The sequence below is a fragment of the Nesoenas mayeri genome (assembly GCF_963082525.1).
Source record: "Nesoenas mayeri genome assembly, chromosome: 28".
Taxonomy (NCBI): Eukaryota; Metazoa; Chordata; class Aves; order Columbiformes; family Columbidae; genus Nesoenas; species Nesoenas mayeri.
The window spans coordinates 3,851,296-3,856,926 of record NC_137558.1 but is presented as its reverse complement, the minus strand read 5'-3'; positions in this window follow the sequence as shown (position 1 = coordinate 3,856,926).

Sequence of the window (5,631 nt, the reverse complement as noted above, 5' to 3'; positions counted from 1 at the left end):
GCCTACTAACAAGCTAACCTTTTAAACCACATTATTAATATCTAGCTTAGAGCTGTATGTAACTAATTGTGCTAAAAAAAGCAGGACTTCATTAAATGCCGAGATAAGAAGTTCTACAGCACCAGCTGCAACCTTGAGGAGACAAGATAGCCAAGATTTACAGCAAAAAGGAGGGCACCAGTCTGGTTCCAGTCGGTTTGGTAGCTTGGATTCCAGCCAGTTCCTCCTAATGAGCCAAAGGTAAAAAGTCCACTGTGACGAAGCTGAAGGAGCCTTCATCCAAAGACCCCTAAAGACCCTTCCTCAAATTCACCAAGTGACATTGCGCAGGCGCAACAGGGGAGGGCCAAGGAGGGGAATATGTAAATGGTTATCTGAGACTCATTTTAATAAAAAGCGGGAAAGGTCATGAATATGTATAGGCGTTTCTGGGGTCATTATGAATATGTAATACCATACTGTATTTAAGCACACTTCTTATTGTTAAAGGTGTGCGTGTTGGGCGGAGTGAATCCCCCGCGCACCCGGCGCTGTTTTGCTTATGCTCTAATGAACACGTTTTTTACGGAACACAAGGAAATGGATTAAATGTTGTTTATCCATAGAAAAAGCGTAAGTTATTTATTTCAATGAACACTCTCTTAACCAGTCTGATGTGTTCAAAGCTCCCAGCCCAGCGTCCATTCCTCAAGGTACCTCAGCATTTCCCTTTGAAACCAGACCTGAGTGCCATCCCGTCCTGAGCTCCCTCAGCATTGCCCCCTGTAGCCTCCCCGACGCCATCTCCTCCCCGAGGTCCCTCAGCCTTTCCCGCCAAAGCTCCCCCGATGTCACCGCCTCCCCGAGGTCCCTCAGCCTTTCCCGCCAAAGCACCCCCGATGTCACCCCCTCCCTGAGGTCCCTCAGCCTTTCCCGCCAAAGCTCCTCCGATGTCACCCCCTCCCTGAGGTCCCTCAGCCTTTCCCGCCAAAGCCTCCCCGATGTCACCCCCTCCCTGAGGTCCCTCAGCCTTTCCCGCCAAAGCCCCCTCGATGTCACCCCCTCCCTGAGGTCCCTCAGCCTTTCCCGCCAAAGCCTCCCCGATGTCACCCCCTCCCTGAGGTCCCTCAGCCTTTCCCGCCAAAGCCTCCCCGATGTCACTCCCTCCCTGAGGTCCCTCAGCCTTTCCCGCCAAAGCCTCCCCGATGTCACTCCCTCCCTGAGGTCCCTCAGCCTTTCCCACCAAAGCCCCCCCGATGTCACCCCCTCCCCGAGGTCCCTCAGCCTTTCCCGCCCAAGCTCCTTCCGCGTCGTTCCGCCCTCAGGCTCCTCCGCCGCTCCCCCCGTTCCCGACCCCTCCCGGCGGCAGCGCCGCCCCCGCCCCTCGCGCCCCCTGGCGCCGCCCCCTCCCGCTCGCCTTCCTCCCTCTGCCCTGTGGCACCACGGGCTCCCCCCTCCGCCCCACGGCCCTGCCCGAGCCCCGCGCAGCGCTCAGCCCGGGGCTCCCTTCCCTCACAGCCGCCCGCGTGTTTCCCCCTCGCCCCTTGCTCGGCCCGGCCCGGGGCCGCGCTGTTGCGGCTGCCTGCCCCTCGCCTTCCTCCTGCCCAAACCAGCCCGTCCCTCCCCCTCCAGCCTCCCCCCTCAGCCGGGACCGGGGCGGCCCCGGCCGGTCTCCCCGGTGTCCGCCCGCCCCTCGCTCACCGCCGGCCCCGCCGCTCCTCGCGCGCTCCTCCCGCCGCCGCACCGGCGGCACGCACTCCTCCGCCCCCGCACTTACGCAGCGTGGCCCCGCCCATCCGGCGCAGGAGCCAATCCCGTCCGGCGCCCGCCACCGGGCCCCGCCCCCCCTCCCGGCCCGGAGCCGCCGGCGGCCGCAGAGCGGCGCTGTCCGCCCGCAGCGCGGCCCCGGCCCCGGCGGGGCAGCGGCAGCGGGGCCGGGAGCGCTCGGGCTGCGCCTGCCCGGGACGGCCCGGGACCGAGGGCTCCGCCGCCTGCCCGGGACGGCCCGGGACCGAGGGCTCCGCCGCTGCAGCCCGTTTCGTGCCGCTTGCACCCCCGCCTTACACGGCTGCAGCCTTCCTGCTGCTTTAGCTCACACATCTTTCTTCCTTCTACCCGCACAGCAGTTCACACTCACAAACGTTGCAGAACAATCTACAAACATTACAAAGATAGACCACGGACCACAGCTTCCTGAGCTTTCGGGTTAAAGTTCCTGTAGATCCCCATGTTTCAATAAAACAGACATCACCAGTAGAGCTGCTGCCTCTGCCGTCTTTGGTCAGAAAGAAGTGACAACACCAGAAAACACATTGGCAGCCGGTGCTTTGACCAGTGAAGGTGGGATCTACAAAAGTCTGATTAAACCAAACAGCCTGAGGTCTTTAGCAAGCTGCAGATCTGCCAGGCATGCTGAAATGCCTGAAATTTACTCCTGCAATATTCCACAATGGAACAGCCCTTCATCTCAAATCTCATCTCAAAGTTCCAAACCAGTACATTAAAAGCTGTCACTAGGTATTAGAAGACCACTGCAAGATCGTATTGCTTTTTGAGTTCAATAAGAATTTTTCAATGAACCGAAACGCAAGCAGTTTCTGCAGTCTGTTGCTCATCCTCCTGTTCATTCCTTAGCACTACAGCAATCGGTTTTTAAACGACGTGTCAGCAGAGGCGTTTGAAAAACCCCAAACAAAACTTATTCCAGTCCACGGACCCCCTCGCTACCCCCCCTCACCCTGAGCCCCACGATCAGCACTTGGTGTGGGAGAGGAGCACAGCTCGACATGTTGTATCTGGGATGCTGTATCTATTACGCTGTACCTAGGATGCTGTATCTGGGATGCTGTATATGGGATGCTATATCTGGGATGCTGTATCTGGGATGCTGTACCTGGGATACTGTATCTGGGATGGCGTATCTGGGATGTTGTATCCGGGATACTTTATCTAGAATGCTGTATCTAGGATGCCGTATCTAGGATGTCGTATCTAGGATACTGTATCTAGGATGTTGTATTTGGGATGCTGTATCCGGGAAGCTGTATCGGGAATGCTGAATCTGGGATGCTGTATCTGGGATGCATCCGACCAGGTGCCTTTGTGTGAACATGAAACAGCCGTCTATACAGAGCTCCCTTGAATCTGTCCGCGTGAGAAATGCAGGACTGGGCAACGTCGTGCAACACGCGGAACTTGGCCAACAAACGGCGCAGCTGAGCACTCACTCCAGCTTAAGCACGAATGGAGCCTGCAAAAAGGCACACGCTTGTGGACAGACAATCGTTTGTAGACACACATGCTTTCACGCACACGGTCGTCCAAGTACAGGGACGTATCTGCACGTACCCTCCAAAAGAATATTCTCGTGCAGCCACGTATGCGTGATGCAGTACGACAACCATCAATGCACACCTGTTTACCCTCAAACATGTAAGCACGTATCACGTACGTCTCTCTGTGCATAGATGGGAGTGGGCGCGCTTGCGGATATGTGCATGTGTATGGTCAGGCGTTTGCTTAAGCATCAGTGTGTGAAAATGTAGGTGTTTTTGTCTAGCTGCGTTCGTACGCGCGAGGTGGTGGGTGCACCTACCTGGGAGCTTGTGGAAAGGTTTCTGCTTGGTTTTCAGTGGGGAAACCTGTGTGCTCACGTGGACAAAAACAATGCGTAGCAACTAGGTTCCAGCGCAGAAAACGCAAGTTTTCCGATGCGCTCTCTTTCTCTCCCTATACCGAGTCGTGTATAGAAACCGCTAAGCCTGCGATCGGCAAGTAAGCTACCACGAAGCGTGCCGTACGGAGCAAACACCCACAGATCCTCGGTCCACACATTGTTTCTGATACGTGCTTGAACTCAAATACCTTGGTGCTGCTGTGGCATAAATGACGTCCCTCAGAATATGTGATTGCGCGCATCTGTGCAATTGTTTGGTTCTACATTCAGTCCTGGTGTGCGGAGCTTTCAGAACTGGCTCTGGGGAGTCGTCTGCGGAAATGCCGTTGACGGAACACGCACCCTCGATTGTTTACCAAAATATAGGCAGACGCGTTTTACCACGTCGTTCAGCATGCAGAGAGCTACGTCTGTTCCGAAGAGACAACGGAAACGCGTGTGCACGCACAGAAGAAAAACCCGACCAGGTGCCTTTGTGTGAACGTGAAACAGCCGTCTGTACACTCGCAGACACGGGAAGGTGCATTAATGCAGTCACACAGCCACCAGCTTTTGAGCACAGGCTCTGCTGGTTTTCGCACTTCTAGGCACAATCCCGAAAGCCGCGCACAATGCAGTTCATTCGCTAAATGTCGTCTAGGGAAGCATTTCTCCGGTCGATCTACTGCTCAGCTTTCTTCTCGTGTTACTGAGAAATGTCAGCGCAGGGAATCCGTCTCTGTCGAGCACACGTCAATCCCTCTTCGGTTTTCCTTTGTTGACTCTGCCTAGATGATTTCCCTGGTCTCTCTTCACCGAGGCAGTCGTGGCTGTGCTGCGTTACACACAGGCACAGCCAACGAACACCAAGTGTCCAGAGACACACTCCGTTGAGCTCAACACTAGCACAGATGCACATGTGCGACGAAATCAGCACACATGCTTGTGGAGAGAAAGACATGGACTCACACGCGTGTGGAGCGACGGATAGATACAGCAGGCGCCAGGAACACAGACTGACTTACAGGCACACTGTCCCCACACCAACAGGGACCTCTCTGCAGCTATCCTAGACGTTGATTATCGAACCAGCCACACTGACCTGCCCCAAACTCCCAGACACTTACAGGCAAGACACAATCTCTCCGAAAAGCACACAAGTATTCGCTCTCAGCTGTAGATCAGGGAGAAGCTTACGCAGTGACGCCCTGTTGCTCTTTCGCGTTAAGGCATGATCTGTTTCGTTTCTCTTGTAGATCGGCTGCATAGCGCCTTTCCTCGGGCCCCTGTGAAGCTTTGGCCATAGGTGAGAAGTAGCTCGGAGCAGCATTCAGTTCTGCCTGCGACTGTCTTTGCTCCTTTACTAGTAGAGCTCCCGTGCATCTGTCCGCGTGAGAAATGCAGGACTGGGCAACGTCGTGCAACACCCGGAGCTTTGCCAAAAGACGGCGTAGCTGTGCACTCACTCCAGCATAAGCACGAATGGAGCCTACAAAAAGGCACACGCATGTGGACAGACAATCGTTTGTAAACACACACACGCTTTCACGCACATGATCGTCCAAGTACAGGGACGTATCTGCACGTACCCTCCAAAAGAATATTCTCGTGCAGCCACGTATGCGTTATGCTGTACGACAGCCATCAGCGCACACCTGTTTACCCTCAAGCATGTCAGCACGTTTCGCGTACGTCTTTCTGTCCAAAGATGGGAGTGGGCGCGCTTGCGGATGTGTGCATGCGTATGGCCAAGCGTTTGCTTAAGCATCAGTGTGTGAAAATGTAGGTGCTTTTCTCTAGCTGCGTTCGTGCACACGAGGTGGTGGGTGCACCTACCTGGGAGCCTGTGGAAAGGTTTCTGCTTGGTTTTCAGTGGGGAATCGTGTGTGTTCACGTGGACAAAAACAATGCGTAGCAACTAGGTTCCAGCGCAGAAAACGCAAGTTTTCCGATGCGCTCTCTTTCTCTCCCTATACCGAGTCGTGTATAGAAACCGC